An 18,541-nucleotide genomic window follows, 5' to 3' on the forward strand; every position below is an offset into this window, starting at 1 on the left:
TGTTGTTAATTAGATTTCGATATGTTAAGATAATTCAGATAACTAAGATGTTGTTGTTTAACTTAGAAATGTTGTACTTAGAAAAAATGTTTTTAATTAGTATAACCATCGTGTAATATTTTTGTTTGTTTTTTAATGAGCATTTACATTTTTTTTTTATACCAATATAGAATGGGCCTTAGGAAACCAAGTCGCTTAAGCTGTACGCATCTACCTCACGCGCCTTCTACCTCTATACTTTTCTTTCCTCTCTGTTTCTTCTCTGCGGCCAGCACCTTATCTTGCTCTTTCTCTTTTTCTCTCGGGCCGCACCTTATCTCACCCTTTGTCTTTCTCACCGAGTTAACCTCGTTTGATGTATATAGTTTGATGTTATGATATATATTTTGTTAAAGTTTGAAGAAAAAAAAAAAGCTATTAACCTGCAAAGGTTTGGTGTGTTGTAGCAGTTGGTGCGGTGGGGTCTGGAAGGCGACCAGCGCTGTGAGGTCTGGTGGATGGCAGTGGGGTGGAAGCAGCTGTTGGGGGGTCCGTCATTTGCACAGCCCAGCTCCCCCCCCCCCCCCCCCCGGCATGCTCTGGAATGTCTGGGTCCCTGTGGCAGTTTTTGAATGGTCCCTCCCAGTTGGGTCAACGGGCCCAGCGCAGCCAGTAGATCCCGTTGGAGCTCCTCTGTGTGGCATAAATCCCTCGGCATTTGTGATTCAGGAGAGGTAACGCTGGAATCTGCAGATCTCCTTAGATGACCTTCAGGAGCTGCGGGCTGTGGGTGGGGACTGGCTCTCTTTCTCTGGTCCAGTGACTGGTGTCATTGCTCATAGGAAGTGGAAGAGCTTTAACAGGCGAATCTGTCATTTCCCTTCTTCTGGGGGTTACGGGAGCTGTTTTGGAGGTGAGGGAGATGTAAATTCACGGTCTTGAGCCAACCTGGACAGAGCAGAGGTGGACTGTGATTTGTCTGACCTCAATTGTGTATCTGTAATGCAGCTGTAATCGTCTCTGCCTGCACAACGGGCATGAGGTCCTATTTTATTTTAAAGGAGCTATAGTGAATCAAGTCAGTGAATCTAGTGCACGCTCTTTCTGACCAAATATATGAGCATTTACTTTAGGATAAGAGAAACAGCACCTTGAACTCACTGGTTATACTGACTCGACCCTCTGTTGCCTAAAAATGGGGCCAAGGTTGGCTCGGACATGGGCATCTACGTGAGAGACATCCACGTTGAGTCAGATGAATCACACCCCAGTCTCCTGTGTTCCTCATCAGGTCTCTGACAACTCTGCTGTTAGCCCTTACTGAAGCCAAGTACAGTCTCTGTCTTTTTTCTTTCTCTCTCTCTTTCTTTCTTTAACACAAAGGAAATTCAGTCTTAGACATTCAGTTGCAGAAGAAAGTTTGTGTTTGAAGATCACGCTTGGATCTTCGAGTAGATCTAATTAGATGCCTTTTCCTCCTCGCTTCATCCCTGATAAGCTTAGGCACTCTCTGTTTGTCCTGTTTCTGAGGGCCACTGCCCAAGGCGCCTGGCATTGCACAGGGAGATGCTGTATCTCATTTTGCACTGTGAATTTTGTAAGTCATCAGGAATGAAGTATTTTGGGGACATAAGCTAATTACATTGCACTCAAGTGAAAAAAGTGCTCTATAACTTCCGAGAGATAATATTGGAATATAATCAGAATATAAATATTTGGGGCAAAAGATGCTTAAAAAGTTAGGTAAAAATTGTGAGCATAGTGCTGTTTTTTTAGTTTGGATTTGTATATGTTTTAAAGTTTGAATGTAAACAAGTCTGGTTGAATTGATGTGGAAAATATGTTCAAATTGCCAAGTACTTCTTTCAAACAAGAATAAGCAAAGTAGCAGCTACAGAGAGTGTTTCAGCTTTAAAGTGTTTTGTATTTTTCAACCCAAATCTCCAATTTTCTGCAAAATTAAAGTGGCCTAGAAAACCAATCTTTTAATTCTGTGTCACCAATTTGATGATCCACCCCTTCTAAGAAAATTATTGTCGATGTTGCTTAGTAGAGACGTAGGCAATTAGTGGTTGGACTGTGGCCTCTCAAGACACGCGTCTCGTTTTGTTCAGAAGACTCTCAGGGTGCAGCAAGCGCCCAGACATCACAGCAAAAGTCGAGGATCTAAAAAAGAAGCCTGCAAGTTACAAAGGAGGGATGGGCAAGTAAAAGGCAAAAGCCTGAATCCCATCTGTCCTAAATAATGCACTGCTCAGCTCTGGGCTGGCAGCACAGGCCCCCTGCAGTTCGTGGTCTTGGGCACAAATCTTCTGCAGTTAGGTGCTTACCTCCTTCCTCAGACAGGAAGAAAGAATAAAAGGAGATCCCCGTTACTTAGTTCAGCGAAGGGAAAAGAAAGTTCTATTTAGATCTGATTGCCTGTTTTGAAGGGTGGACTTTAGCACAAAGGCGAATAGTGCCCCAGTAGCAGGTGGCTGGGCAGGCAGAGGGGCTGCAGGGAGTCTGCTCCCAGGGAAGCTGTTCCCCTTTGTATAATTTAGGAACTGTTGTATTGGGGGTTTGAAGCCGAGTTCCCAGCAGGCACATCCTAGCTCCTCTCTCTCTCTGGCCATTAACTGTCCCGAATCCACTGTGGGTTTACAGAAAGTGGGTCAGGCACCGTTAAAGGGGGTTTCTGTCCTCAGGATGCCTGCAACCTCAAGCTCAGCCTTGCGCTGGGTCGGTGAGAGAGCCATGGCTCTAACTGCAAATCTGAGTGAGGAGGGGGTGTGGATATAGGAGTTTTGCAGGGAGCGCCTGAGCCACTGGGCTGCTGGACAGGGTGAGACCCGTGCCAGCCAATTCATCTTTTAGCTCCAAATGCCTTTTGACAGAGATGCAGTTCTCCTGGGGATTGTGGGGACGTGCTCCTGCGTCTGGAAAATATGGCTGAGTTCCTGGCGTAAGAAGGGCACTGAGGTTTAGAGGTCAGATTTGAGGCAGGTATGTTAGTCAAAAAAATTTATTTCTGTATATTCAAGCAGTTTTAAAATATGTGTGAGGTCAAGCTAGAACATGCCTTGCAATTTGAGTATTTACTTCAGCAAATTTTCTGCTCTTCCTGGCCGTCTTCTGTGGTTTTCAGCCTGTTCTCACCTCCACAGAAATAAGTACCGTGCATATGAAAGAGGCCATTAGGCATCTTCCCAAAGGAGATTTTTTTGTGCTCTGCTTTTGAATTACAAACTGTGTTATTTATGCCAATGTTTAAAAGAGCTTTCTGATTCCCTGGTTTAAGTATTCTGACCCTACTCCAGCTACATTTTACTATGCACAACTCCCACCAACCATCATTTTTTATTTCAAGTCGTTTTTCATGAAATAACACACATCACAGCCAGAATCTTGTGTTGCTTTTCCATGGTTTTCTTCACAGTTTTCCAGCTGTATTCCTCCTCCCCATGACAAACAGTGTTGCCAGTATTTCTTTTTCTCTTAGAATACACATGGTAAGGGTGGTTGCTGGATGTCTCATCCTTTTTAAGGCCGGGAAGACACGTTCTGAGAAGGCCTTTTCCTAGTCCCAGGTATTCAGGGACGCAAGACGTGCCTATCCCCGTCAGCTCTGTGGAGGATTTAAGAGAGGTTGTGCACCTGAAGGTTAAACCGTGCTTCTGTATCGGAAGCTGAATTTCAGCAAGCAAAAGCAACTTCCCCAAATCTTAAGTTGTGTGTCTTTGAATGCTGCAAAATTGAATTAAATAATGAACCTTGCATACATCTTTCTCGATTAAGTGTACAGTGGATGTCTCCTCCTTCAACTAGGCTGGAGCTTAAAAATCAGCTTAAAAATACTGGATAGTGTAATTTTTGCTGCACATGGCCTCAGTCCACTTGGGAGAAAATTGGATTAGTTACACAAGTCTTCGTGGAAGGCTCAAAGAGAGCCTAAGGTTTTGAGTGCCCTAGGATGCTCTTTTCAGGTAGGTTAACAGGCACATAAACACCCTGTAATGGCGTAAGGACTCCCCAGAACATCTTCAGTACAGCTGTATTTTACGTAAGCCGCTGTTTTTATGCAACCTCAGCTAGCGCTGTGCTGTTCTTTACAGGATGGGGTGAGTGGTGTTGTCTTTGGCTGTGTGGGCTTAAATGTGTTTCCAATGTGCGTGTCAAATAATTACCTGTGAAACAGACTGCCAATCTGGCTGAAGCCAGTGCTTCCGAGAAGATGAACTAAAAGCTTTGATGGTACAGTCCTGCCATGAATACGATCCGGTCAGGTAAGTGTTGATCGTGTCCAATCTGTTCATTGAAGATTATGGGAAAATGGCAGAGATGTGTGTTTTAACAAGAGAGACACATGCCTACCGTTTTCTTTTTTCCCCCTCAAACCTTTTAGTTACATGAAGAAACCCTTGGGTCCACCTCCACCATCATATACTTGCTTTTGTTGCGGAAGACCTGGCCACTACATAAAGAACTGCTCGAAAAATGGGGTATGATTTTGGGGGGACTTCTGGTGTTACTCTAGGTGTTAATTATTTTACCTGGGCAGTTATGCAACAAATACATGAACACTCATATTAAAAATTGTTTCTCTTGGGGTGAAAGGCAGAGGTTATATGGCAATGTTGCAAAGCCCTTCCAAATTGAAGGGGAAGCTGGAATTATAAAGGTGGAATTTTCTTTCTAGGTCTTAGACATTAAGTATGTCCATATATCTTTCTCTATGAACTTTCATGCGTATTTTCATATACTTCAGTATTACTGGAATTTTTTCTGTTTTCCACTCTTTTTTTCCACAGGACAAAAAATTTGAGTCTGTTCCCAGAGTTAAAAAGAGCACAGGAATTCCACAGAGTTTCATGACAAAGGTGAAGGATACCAATACGAAGGGTGCTATGCTGACAAGATCTGGAAAATATGCAGCACCACCTATTAATGCCTAGGTATGGAACTAAGTGGACTGACCAAAAAGTGAAGGAGAGAAAGCACGCATAAATCTGAGTGGCAATGCAACCCAGTTGGCCAGCATCTGTCATTCCAAGGGAGGAAGCACTGTCATTGTACCTTAACCTGAAAACCTGTGGTACTTTCTAATATTAAAAGAGGGTGGTCCTACTGCTCATGCCCCTGGAAGTTGGCTAAACTTGCGGTGTGCTAAGAATCTGCGTTTCTGCAAAACACTTCAGTAGTGTTTACAGTGGAGTCGTTCTCCTTGAAAGCTCATTTTGCTTCTGTTTTCTGTTTCAAAGGCTTCTTGCCAAATTCAACAGGTAGCTGTTGGCCTGAGATTTCCTCCCCCTATGACTTCTATTAAATCCCATGTGTGAAACAGACTGACGTTTTCCTGTTGCTATAAACTGAGAAAATACTACCGTGTGCTGACAAGAGTGGCTGTTTTAAAATGCACTTGGTAGCACTTTTGGTTTTCCGTCATGGATCTCCTTTTGTAGAAGCTGTAACATAGACGTCTTCCTTTTAGAAAATGTAATTGCTCGGAGACTACCTTTATCCTGTGCCTGCAATTTACATTTATCCTCTGGCAAAGGAGAGGTGGGATTCATTTTGCCTGATTTCTAGCTGTCAAAAAATATTTTCCTAGTCTGAGCTTCTTTCTTAGTTGATCCAATGAATGGGAGAGTTCTGCAGAAAGAAAAGTGTTCCCCCCTCCCTTTCTAGTGTTGTGGCTGTAGAAAAGTAGTTTAAACTAAGCACCTGTGTTTTAGAAGGCTAATGTGGAGTGAGAAGAATTCCATCTCTTCTCTTCCTTTGGTAAAATCCAAAGCTTGGAAAAGTTTTCCTTTGCCCATCTTTAACTTGTTTCTTTTTCCTTCCCCGCCCTTCCTCCAGGGAAGCTTCTGCTAGAGAAAAGAAGGAAAAGCCTCCCTTTTTACCAGAGGAGTCGTCCTCCTCCTCAGATGATGATGATCCTGTTCCAGATGAGTTGTTATGTCTCATTTGTAAGGATCTAATGACTGATGCAGCTGTTATTCCCTGCTGTGGAAACAGTTATTGTGATGAATGTAAGTGTTACTCCCATATTTGTTGATTCAGAACATCACATCTGATCTTCTGAAAGCAGAAGGAGGAGATAACCAAATAACTTTGTTACCAGTTCTATTTAATATTCAATACGATTGAATACGAAAGCGCTCTTCTCGTATAAAGGGCAAAAGAAAGCCAGGAAGCTTTTCCCCCTTTTTTACGTGTCTAGTTAAATCTTCTTTACATGCAGAAGGACGAGTATGAGAAGAGTGGCTAACTGTGCAGGTGATTACAGTGTTAGGTATGGAATGCGTTTAGTTTGTCCACAGCCCTTTCTCTCATACAAAATTATATAGCCAACTCTGGGGACTTTTGGTGGTCTGCAACAAAGGGATAGTTAGGCATTTAATTCACATTCTTCTCCACAGGAGAGTTGGTTAAAACCTTCAGAACTCGAACCTGCTAATGTTTTTTTGAGACGTGTTTTATTCATTAACCTTGAGGTTGGGGACTTCTCACTGTACTAGATGGTGGGAAAGAGACTAGTTGAAACATCAAGACACAGCCTATGCTACATCTTCAGATGTTACAATAGTGAAATATCAAAACTGTATAGTTATTTGCTGCATACTAGAGATTTTTTACACTGTTGAACATTTCTAGCTTCATGCTCTCAATTCAAGACCATATTCACCCATTAATCATATGTGTGCTTTTATAATTGATGAGAACCCCCAAAACTTCCTTAGTTTGGCTAAATACTATTTTGATTATTCTAATTATACAGAGGTATTAGAACAGCATTGCTGGAATCTGAGGAACATACATGCCCAGCGTGGCATCAGATGGATGTTTCGCCTGATGCTTTAATTGCCACCAAGTGCCTACGCGAGGTAACGTGATGACATTTACATAAAGTGCGTGTAAGAAAAGGCTATTTGTAGAAAGCTGAAAGGGAAGAAGATACTAATTTTCATCTCCTTAAGCAAGGCGTAATTGAATAAGGCTAAATTTACTTTTCAAATACATTATCTGTTGCTGCTATCTATCACAGAAGCTTACAACTCTTTAGAGACAACCTGGCAAATTCAGGTCACGCTTTTGTTTGACATGATTGCCTCGCTTTCAAATTCGGCGTTAACACTGAATTACATTACATACAGTTACTCTGAGTTACCAGTCATTAGTATGAGTGTTTCATGTGATGTGCACGTTGGTTTCATATATCTGTCTGTTGGTTTCTTTTAGGACTGATAGCATTTACAGGAATACACAAGTAATTTTCCTCTGTGAAGGCTTTTGTTCGTAGATCTGCTGAAGTTTCATCTTACCCTTTTTGTAAATGTTTTTCTGCCTCTAGGCTGCGAACAATTTAAGAAATGGAACTGGCTACACAAAAAGGCTGCGTCAGCAGATTCGGCAGCAACAGCAGCAGCAGCCGCTACTGCCACCGCCTCCACCACCACTCATGAGTGTTACACCTCCTGCTGCTCTGGTGACGGCTGCATGAACCTTCTACATCTTCCTCTCTGTTCACCAGCAGTTCGTTGGAAGAGAAGGTAAGCTTTATTTCAACATATGCAGCGATTCTTATATTTCAGTACAGCTTATTTTCCAACTGTCTGCGTTTATTCACAAGGGCTATCAGGTTCCTGTGTGAAGACAACCAGCATTAGCAAGTCGTCTGGGCCCCCAAGGACAATCAGTACCCACCACTGGTAAGGAACAGTAACTTTAGAATGTCTTTTAAAAAACTCTCTTCAGATAACCTGAATGGGATTTTTTGCTGTTTCCTCTCTCCACTCCAAAAGGTCATCCAGCGAGAGCCAGTACACTTTGCTCAGCAGGTGGCAGACCAGGCTGGGAACTGCAAGTGTTGTACAGAAATTCAATGTATTACTAGCTGTTATGTATTGTAAGCTGTTAAACGAGGCCGTAGCACTTAACTTCTGCAACAGCCGATTTATAATGAAGTAAGTATGGACAGATAATTGTGGAGAATACAAGCAGTCCTTAATTTTTAAATGGCCTAATTTGAATTGGCTTTAACAAAGGGGATCTGTGCTTGCAGTAAAATTATTTAAAATAAAACTCCAGTACCTGATTGAAAAGAGGACTCTGAAAAAGGAACTTTTTTGCAGGAAACCATAATTCCATATCAGAATTAAAAACAATTAAAGGCTCAGGTGGACAGACAGCCTTTTGATTTCTGGCTGAACAGGGCTGTAGAAATTGATTTCCCAATAGAAGTCAGCCTCCAACATTCTTTTTCTAACAACTTCGTTGACACTGATTGAGCAATTCTTGGAAAAGTCAACACTGTTATCTTATGACAATTTTGAGTTTCTTCAGTTTAGTCAGGCCAAATAGCCAAGCTGCTTTCTCTCAGTTGGGGAGAGAGGAGTCTGTTTTATCTATTATTGCAGTGTCAGGTCAGTCCTTCCTTTTGGTATGTATGTGTTAGAGATAGATTGTAAGGGTGCACTGTGTTTATAAAATCTTAAATCAGAACAAAACCGAGGATCCATCCCACAGATTGTCTAAAATCTCCAGGAAGCAAGAAAATAACAATTCAGGGACAAGAGCAGGCCAAATACATCATTGTGAGGCAACAGCATAGGAAGCGTACGTGGAAGAAGATAAAAGAAGTTTGAGGGAAAATGAGTTAATATCTGTGCCGTACGGGCTGCCAGCGCCTGCGGCTTGTCACTGCTCTCGGGCTACCGACCCAGCTTCAAGGTGGAAAAAAAGTGGTTTTCTCTGAATGCTGGCATCAGGAACAAGGTGCTTTAACTTGCCAGCAGGTGCCTGCAGGCTTTTATTGGCATGAGTTTCTGTGGTAGGAATGGAAGGTGTAGCTGGTGTTACTTCAGTGAAGGTCATGGGGCTTGGGGGTTTTCTTGGTTGGATTTGATTGGTTGGTTTGTTTGGTTTGGTTTGGGTTGTGCTATCAATTTGGGGGGTTCAGGAGCTGATTTCCATTCATTCCTCCTCCCAAGTGGTGTGGGTGGAAAAGGCTGGAGTGATAAATTTCTACCCAGCTGGAGGCAAGCCGACTGCATGAGTCAGAGAGACGCATTCACAGTGGAGGCTTATACACCACCCTGATGGCTGAAGGCAACTCCCTGAACTGTAATAGCGTGAACTTACCTGTTGTCTCTCGGAGTATGCAGGAGAAATGGCTTGCAGCTTTGTGAAGCTATAAACAAGTGTCAAAACTTGGAACAAATCAGTTTAACTTCTTGTATAAAATTAGGATCTCTCGGAACAGAAGTAGGTTGGAGCTGTTCACTGTGGTGGACAAATCATAGCAAGAGCTGGCAAAATATTAAACTGCCAGAGACTTCTCATTTGAACAGAAGGCTGATGGATGAATAGGTAGTATGCCATGTGTGCTACTTTCTCTCTTAAGTTCTCTTCTTTGTATATGCCTGGCAGTCTGGTACAGTTGAGAGAGAGAAGTAAGATTTTTTATTTTTTTTTTTTTTTTAATACCAAAAGGGGAACACATTCTGTTGGGCATAAGTCACTCTCAGTAAAGCTTTCCAAGTGCGATTTTCCTCAACTTTTAAGTTGTGAGATCAATTTTTGAGTAATACATGCAGGCAACTGAAAAATATCGACTCTTGACTAAAAGAATTTGCTCTTAATAATACCTGCTACATCTAACTGATATTGTCCTTTATGTCAATCTCTAATTACAGCCTCTGTAGGAAGAACGGGGCAATGAAAGGCAGATGGTGGCCTTCTGTACACTGGAAAGATCTTGGATGCTAGCAAAGTCTAAAACCCATTCTTGTGTTGTGCAAACTCTCTGAAGTGCAACTTGTACGCTGCAAGTAATACGTAAAACATGTAGGAAGTTGCTGCTGTAGGTGTTCTAATTTAGATGTAGTTCACATCAATTAAACATAGGCTTTCCTTCTGTATTTGTTATGGAAATAATATCATAAGAAGGAAAATATTCCTTATGACTATTTTTACTTAGGAAGCGGAAGTTGACAATGCCTATAAACAAGGCTAGGAAATTAGGTCAAAGCCTAGTTACCCTTGTAAGTAAAGAGCTGTTCTGACTGGGGAGACTAGTTGATAGGACTACAGTCCTAATACCCCCCCTGCTCCAGCTTTTTGGAAAACACATAGAAAAAAGTTTGAAAAATGAGCTCATAGAGAAGGGAGGCGGGAGGAACCCACTAGATGACTAAAAGCCATGTCTGTAGTTGGATAAAGCTACTCTGAGAGAGAGAAATCCCTCTTCCCTCAGTGGAAGAGGTTGTCAGGTTGTCAGTGCTGTTTCTCTATGTGACACCCAAGGGTTTTTTTCCCTCTGCGTGTGTTTCTGTGCAGGCATGTGCATGAAACATTGGTGTTTCTGTGTGCTGTAATAGGACTGACGACAGCTGGGTGGGTGGCAAGGTGTGCAACGGCAGCAGAAACTTCCTGCAGCTGCCCTGCCATGTGCTTCAGGATAAAACAGCTCTTCTGGTTGTTTGCTGTCGTTGAGAGCTACTGAGGGCATGGGAAGGTATTGGGTTCTTCCTCCCTGCAGTCAGGTCCTTACTGGGTAGCCTCCCACAGCAGCCAGTGCTGTGCTCCCCTCTCAGTTGTTAGGCAAACACCTGCAGCAGGAAAGTGTGGCATGTTCCTCTGATTCATGCATTCTCCACCTTGCACAGCAACGCGCTTGAAATACTGAAATGTGCTCTTTTAATTGCTGCTAACATTCAAAAATCTTGTCTTGGTCTGGTCAGCAAGGTATTTGGAAAACATCACAGTTGCATTCCCCCTGCCCCCGAAACTGTGCAGGATCCAGACCTTCTCCCTCTACCCCCCATATGTGTAGCCTGGCTTTGTTCATTTTGCTGCCTCATACCAAGAATACAGCAAACAACTGAGATGTGTGCTGTGTGCTGCAGGCCAAAGAGCATTTTAAATGTCCCCAGTTTATTTCATGCAGCTGTGCAGCATGGTACATTTTGGAAGGCACACTGGGTTGATGCATCAGAAGTTGCTGAAAATGAGGTGATACTGGTAGTGGTTTGTTTTCAGTGCCTGGTTTGGGAAAGAATATCCTCAACTAGTCTAAGGTAAAGATCTCTTAGAGGAAAAGGAGTGCAAGGTAAGGAGCATCATGCTGCATTTATTGCTAAACGTCTGCTTTCATTTCATTCAAACTAGAAAGTAAACAAAGATTGGACCTGCAAAAGAGTTTGCTTCCCAGAGTGAGGATTCAAGCACTGGGAAGCAGTTTGCAGGATCAGAACTTCAGCCTGCTCTGGGTGATAAATCCTCAGGAGAGGAAAGAGAACCCCCACTTTTTAAAATGCAGCTCTACTTATCTTAATAGTTCTTCTTGTTAGATCGTGTTGGCGGTCAGACTCTAAGCACGTGACTAAACTGTCAAAAAAATCAAGATATTTAAGGATTATTTGCTGTATTAAATGCTCTTACAAGCAGTGCACTCTATTGCCCTGTGGATAGTATAACGTCATGACTGGCAATTTTCCTTTTTTAGTACAAAGACGCATGTATGAAGGCAAATCGAGGGTACAAGTGGTGCCCCACAGCAAACCAGCCTGCCAAACCCCGGCATCCACTGTTACAAACAGGAAGAAGCTATGGGCCTTTGCTTCGGACTCTGCAAAAGCTTTACCAAGCCCGAGGAAAGTGACAAGAAGTGACGAAATGCCACAGCGTAACTTCAGGATGGCAGGTGAGATTTCCATCCATGTTCCTCAGACGTAGCTGCCTTGTTTTGTTTGCGGACGCGGTGTTGGAATCGAACTGCAAGACCAGTTTCCTTTACTGCACCTGGTACTGTAGTGCAAATACCTTTCATGTCCCAAATTGAGTTGCCAAGACTCTAGTTAAACCTCTGCATAACAGCCTCAAATTTCCTATTAACCCTCCCCTGTAATTATTACTTAGAAGAAGAAAATGCTAATTTAAAACTGAAGAAAAAAACATGTTTCTGTAGCATTTACAGTGAACACACATTTCCAGTATAGATATAATTTGAGAAATTTATTTCATGGTATTAAGATTAAAGTAGGTTTATATTATCATATATTATAATTATTCTTTTCAGAATATTTTCAGCAAACTTCTCGTACTCTAGCAATAAGCAGGGATTTCTTAAAATTAACAGCAAAATTTAAAATATTCATGATTTCAACTTTGATTCTGGGCACAGGCTTATAGAACGTTTTAATAACTACCATAAAACAACTATTGTTTGGTTTATACAGTGTAATCCATTACTTAGCAACATGGCTAAGTTAGAGACAAGTGATTGGTAGCAGGACACAGATGATGTCCGTCCTGTCTTCTTATATGTTCTTATTAAATCTTTTCCTAATGATCTCTCTGCACAATCTCACTCTATCCTGTGTGGATGTGTACTGAAAGGACTATGTGCCAGCTACTGGGGGGCTTGGCGTGGGTGGACTGGGTGCCAGCTACTGGAGTCAGCCGGGGGGTGTAGGCACCCCTGGCTTGTGGTGCCAGCTACTGGCGTGGGTCCCAGTGCAGCCGGGCCCTGGCTGGGATATCAGGTGGGCAGAGGGTCTGTGCTGGGTGGCTGTGGGGTTCCTGCACCACAAATGTGTGAGTGCTGCACGTTTGCAGGGAGCACCAAGACGGACCAGTCAGCAAGTAGGCGACTCGTGGGGTGGGTGACAGCCGAGGGGACCGATCCTCCGAGGCAGCACCGCCTGAAGGGAGGAGACTGGCAGCCCTCCCCAGCTGTGCTGACCCATGGGAGAAGAAGGTGGGGCCTTCTCCTGGGGCCAGGAGTTTCCTCTAGGCACCTGCAGTGCCGAGGGCTCCGGCAGTCCTGGGAGCTGAGTGTGCCAGGCGCAGGGCAAGCGGCTGAGCTGGGCGTTCTCCAGCGGCAGGCATTTGGACGAGGGGGGCTCGGCGGGAACCCGTCTTGCCCTCCCGCTTCTTCTTGTGCTTCTTGAAGTGGAAGCACTTGTGCAAGGCTCCAGGAGGAGTTCATTTGGTGCCCGCCCTTGCTAATTGCAGGTGGGTGGTCTGCAGCGGGCAGGGAATGGGACAGGACTGCTCGCAGGAATGCCGTGGGAGGGGAGGTCCGTCGCTCAGGGAGACAAGGATGAAGGGTGGGCATTGAGGGTTGTGGTGCTTCTCTTCCCAGGTCACCATTACGCGTGAGGAAGCTCTGCTTCCCTGGCAGTGGCCGAACATCTGCCTGCCCTCGGGAAGCCAAAGGCAGAAATCAAGCAAGCAGTCGGGATGGAGTTGCAGGAATAGTCGCCACCTGTTGCGTCCCAGAGTTGGAGCGACTCAGGTTCGTGGGTTTCCTTTGTCAGAATTAAGATGAAACAACACCAGGGGAGTTCAAACAGCAATCAACATTTATTCAACCTAACTAACCTTGCCCAAGTACAAGTGAACTTATCAATCTGAACCTTGTAACATGTCATTAAGCCGCTGTCTGAAAAGAGAAGGGAGATGTAGAAAAAGAAATGGAAAAAGGAACATGAAATGTATCAGGAGAGCCCTCCCGTTGAGTCACAAGGTTCAGAGCAGACCCCCTTGCTTTCTGGACTCCTTCGCAAAGAGGAGCCCAGGGGCAGCTAGATCCACTCCTAGTCTCAGACTTGGTCAACGGTTTATGTTTCAAAGGATGAGGTGTAGGTACTGTGGAAAAGAGAGAGGGGAAGGGGGGGGCGGCAGAGAGAGAGAGAGAAGAGAGAAGAGAAGGGTTTCACCAGTCCTGGGTCCAGCGTTGGTCCAGCCAGCGTAGAGATCCAGTTCCGGAGGGCGCACACTGAGAACTCATTCTGCCTTCTTTTATAGTGTTAGTCGATGGTTTTGACATGCGCAGTTCCCATTCCCGGGGTTCCCTGGAATCGGTCGGTGAGCTTTGCGGGGGGGTTCATTGCGGAGTTGCCTCTCTTTTTCTGCTGGCATGACCGCTTAAGATAGAAGCACAGTCCCATCTTCTGTGGGGCCTCCTCCTCCAGGCACATATGCTGTGCTCCTTCTCCTGGTCACTTAAGATAAGGAATTGCGGCTTTGGAGAAGTGCGGTCCCACCCTCCGCGGGGCCCTCTCCTCTGGCCACATTGTCCTGTTCACAAAACTCCAGCATTTTCACAGAGGCCGTTTTCTCCACCAAAGTTCTTTAACGAATGTTTGAAACATTTGACTATAATTTGTCAGACCATCACACCACCATGAATCCAGTGGCGTCCCGTTGGTCCTCAGTCTTCAATTCTTCAGTGATGGGTGCACACCACGGCTTGTCTCCATGTTTTTTTGTAGGGTATAGTCCGATGCACGCGCATACGTACTGTTCACGCACTGTTCATGTGCTGCAGGTTTCATCTATCGCATGACCTTTGCGTGATCAATGCCAGAAACCAGTACCTTATCTCAAAGACTGCAGTTTCCATGACAATGAAAGTCTCCACATTCCTGCATGCTTTGCCGGCTCCAGCCTGTCTGCTCCCCTGGATGCCTCAGTGGCCTGATAATCGTCCTTATGGACAGAGGAGTGCCCTGCTTAAACAAGTCATCTCTGGGATAAGTGGCTCATCACAGCAAACAATCCTTGAGATGAATGGCTTGAGATGACAGTCCAGTCTCTCGCAACAAACACTCTTTGAGACAAATAGCTCGAGATCACAATTCAGTCTCTCACACCCTGATCAGCACTCCCACTTCTGCAAGGAACAGAGTCAGGTGAGCATCACCTTTGTTGGCCTACAGGGCACCTGTGTGAAGAAGTGGTCCCAAGACACCCTAGAAACCTACTGGACCCTCAGAGGGTGGCCGTGATTTCCATCTTTGGAGGCCTTCAGCTTTCACTCTGGAGCGTTGCGGCCAACCTGATCCCAGGGTGGGTGATCGTTTCCTTCTGGGCAGGAGGCTCAGCTAGAGACCCCCAGCCAGGCCCTTCCAGCCACTTCCATGAGCTTGTGTTGCAAGCTCCTGCAGTGTTCCTTAGGAAAAGGGATTCGGCAGGAGGTGAAGACATCTAAACATGTACCTACTTCTCAAAATAGATGGCATCTAAGTCATAGCCTCATGGGACAATTCAGGGTGGAGGGGAGCTTCAGAGGTCCCTAGTGCAACCTAGGGCTCAAAGCAGGGTCAGCTCTGACATCAGACCAGGTTGCTCAACGCATTTCAGCATCCACAGAGTGTGCACACGAGCCAGGCATCTCAGACACCATCAGGGAAAAGAAGACAGGTCATTTGACCAGTTCCCTGAACAAAGGGAGCTATCGGCATGCCGTGCCTCCTGAGATTCCTAGGAACACCAAAGCTTTTGCTCCAGAGGAGCGTGATCCCTCCTGAGGTGTCCCGGTGTAGCCCCTGCTCCGTGAGGTGCTTTAGGCTGTAAAGAACATCGAAACAACGCCTCTGACGGGGGTAATTTCACCTCCAGGGTCAAAAAGCAGAGCAGAGGGAGGGATCTCAGAGCTCCCAGGCTCTCTGCTGCAGGGCTAGGACTTCAGAGGTGTTCCCAAAGTGGATTTGTTTGCATTTTTTTCTTCTCTTCTAGTTTGTGTGCCGGTACCGGAAAGAAGGCAGCAGAAGTGCACACTAGTTGTAACCCCTTTTTCTTGCCGGCAATGAAGGTCCCTCTTGGCTGGGAGCGTGAGGAGGACCCCGTATTACAGCTCTCGAGTCCTTATACGCAACCCTAAAACTACTCACGTGTTCCTGTTTACAATTTACGCAAACTGTTGGCTTTGGCCATGATATCGCCTGTTACCATTCGCTTTCGAGCATTTGTACACGCGACCCCGCCCGTGCAAGCATGCTTAATGCATGTTTATTAGCCGAGTTTGCACAATTTTGCTGCCACTTTGCCGCTTTCAGCCAGTTCGGCCTGGTTTCTTCTAGCAGCAAACCCACTTCTACGGAAGAGGTCAGTTGGTCAAGTTCTCTTGCCCATGTCTCCGGAGACATCTTTGTCTTTTGGCATTTTGTTACGTAAAATGCCCCACCCCTCCTTTGTGAGCAGGGGCCAGGACATGCCATAGAAGGCCGTACTGCCCCACCCCTCATTGTGAGCAGGGGCCAGGACATGCCATAGAAGGCCATACTGCCCCACCCCTCATTGTGAGCAGGGGCCAGGACATGCCATAGAAGGCCATACTGCCCCACCCCTCATTGTGAGCAGGGGACCAGGACAGGTATATAAGGCCACGCTCAGCCACCCGGGCCGTGGCAGTTGCTGTCTTTGCTTCTGCACAGGGAAGGGAGGCAGCAGCTGCAACGGGGTCGGGGGGCTGCCGCCCCTCGCAGACCCAGGGAACGCAACCTTTGGCAGGTCGGTGACTTTTGGCAGCAGCGCTTGGTGGCCGACGCCATGGCGCGGGGTGTTGCGGCACGGGGGCCCGTGGCGCGCAGCCACCCCCTGCCCCGCCGGGGCCCGGCGCAAGCCCCCGGCAGCCTTGCGCAGAAGGAGGAGCAGAGGCGGGAGCGGGAAGCGCGACAGGCTGAGCTGGAGGAAGAGCGGCTCCGCACCCAAGAGCTGCGCCGCTGCTTCGCTGCCGAAACCCGGGAGCTGAAGGCGGCCCTGGAGAGGGAGCGGCAGCTCCTGGCAGAGCGGCTCCGATCTGAGTGGGAGCAGCGACAGGCTCAGGAGGTGCGGCGGCTGCAGGAGCTGAACCAGCAGCAGCGGGTGGCAGAGACCCGCCAGCTGCTGCGCTGGAAGGAGGCTGAGCTCCACGAGGGACAGGAGCTGCTGCGGCAGGCATGTACTGCCGCCGTTGACCAGACGCGGGACCTGCAGCGGCAGCTGGCCGAGGAGATGGTGAGGCCCAGCAAGAGCGGCAGGGAGGCCCGAAGCAAGCTCCAGGACGTCCTCAGCAAGCTACAGTGGGAGACGGATGGCTACCAGCCCACCCGCATCCGCCACCTCCAGAACCAGCTGCAGCTGGAGAGGAGACTCTTCCTCAAATACATCCTGCAGCGGTTCGAGGGCGAGCTGCCTGCCTCCCCCTGCACGGCCCAGCCCGAAGGCCCTCCTGGGCACCAGGGCCGTCAGGAGACGCAGAGCTCCTGCTCCTCTGGCAGAGAAGGGCCCCAGGCCCCGGCGGCACCCCAGGAAAGACCGTTGGAAAGCCGCAGCGCTGGGCAGCAAACAACATGCAAGGCTGCGGCAGATGCTCAGCTCCAGGTGCCAGAGGGGCAAGACCTGGTGCTCCTGAAGCAGAACAGCCGCCTGCGGCGCCTTCTGGAAGACCTGGAGAGGCAACAGAGTGCCCTTGAGATGGAGAGCCGCCTCCTGAAAAAGGAAGGCTCTCCAGAAGCGCGCAAGAAGGCAGAGAGGCTGCAGCAGATAAATGCGCGCCTAGCTGCCCTCGCCTCGCGGCTGGGAGAAAGATGCAGGCAACTGCAGGCGACCACTGATTGCCTGATCAACACTCAAGTGCCACTGCCCACCCAAAGCCCCGCTGAGGAACTGTGCACGGCATCGCTTCCTCAGCAGAGGGGTGGAGAAATGGGAGAGCCTGCTGGAGCTTTGCTGGCACAAGACAAGCAGCATGACTTCTCAGAGAAGGCAGCTGAGGAGCTTCAGGCCCAAGTGGCTGCAGGTGAAGAGGCCTCTGATCATGTGAGCGCCCACAGCCGAACTGGTGAGGAGTTAGAGGTGCAGCTCTCGGAGGTGACAAATGAAAACACCCGCCTGGCTGAAGAAAACGCTCGCCTCCGTGGGCAGATGGGTTTGACAGGACACGTTCGAGCTGAAAATGCCGACCTGAAAGGGCAACTGGCGCGAGTGGCAGCGGAGAGAGATGCTGCCATCCAGATGAAGGTCTGTCTTCAAACCCAGCTGGAAGAGGCAGAGCGCAAACTGGAAGCCATGAGAGAAATGGCAGAAAGGAGTCAACAGCTGGAGAAGGAACTTGAGGAGACAAAGTTAGCGCTCCAGAGGAAAGAAGAGCAAGGCAAGTGTTTGCTGAGGGCTCAGGCAGAAGCACACGGGGAACACCGAGAAACCCTGCAACTGTTTCGAGCCCAGCTGGTTTGGTATCAGAAGCTAAACGAGCAACACCAGCAGCTACTTCAGGAACTTGAATGGCTGGAAAGAGAAAGATCCAAGCGTATCATTTCCAGGCCGCGCCAGGCTAACGGGGCTGCAGACAAGGAGTCCATCCTCCTGGCGGCTATGAGAAAACAACCGGCGGAGCTGCGAGCGTTCATAGCTCGTTTCAGCTACGATCCTTTCAGTGGTCCCAATGAGCGGCCTGAACTAGAGCTTCCTCTAGTTGCTGGGCAATACGTGTACATCTTTGGAGACGTGGATGAAGACGGTTGGTACGTGGGAGAGCTGACCGATGGCACAAGAGGCTTCGTCCCCTCTAATCTTGTTGAAGAAGTTTCAGATGACGGACAACCTGATGACACCGGAGTCTGTCCAGAGACAAGTGATTGGTAGCAGGACACAGATGATGTCTGTCCTGTCTTCTTATATGTTCTTATTAAATCTTTTCCTAATGATCTCTCTGCACAATCTCACTCTATCCTGTGTGGATGTGTACTGAAAGGACTATGTGCCAGCTACTGGGGGGCTTGGCGTGGGTGGACTGGGTGCCAGCTACTGG

General features: G+C 47.0%; 1 protein-coding gene across 1 annotated transcript in view; it reads left to right on the forward strand.

The window, feature by feature from the left end:
* LOC142027639 (membrane-anchored junction protein-like) overlaps positions 1 to 18,541 on the forward strand; it is a 300,152-nt gene that overhangs the window by 160,673 nt on the left and 120,938 nt on the right.

This window comes from Buteo buteo, unplaced genomic scaffold (genome assembly GCF_964188355.1).
Source record: "Buteo buteo unplaced genomic scaffold, bButBut1.hap1.1 HAP1_SCAFFOLD_45, whole genome shotgun sequence".
Lineage (NCBI taxonomy): Eukaryota > Metazoa > Chordata > Aves > Accipitriformes > Accipitridae > Buteo > Buteo buteo.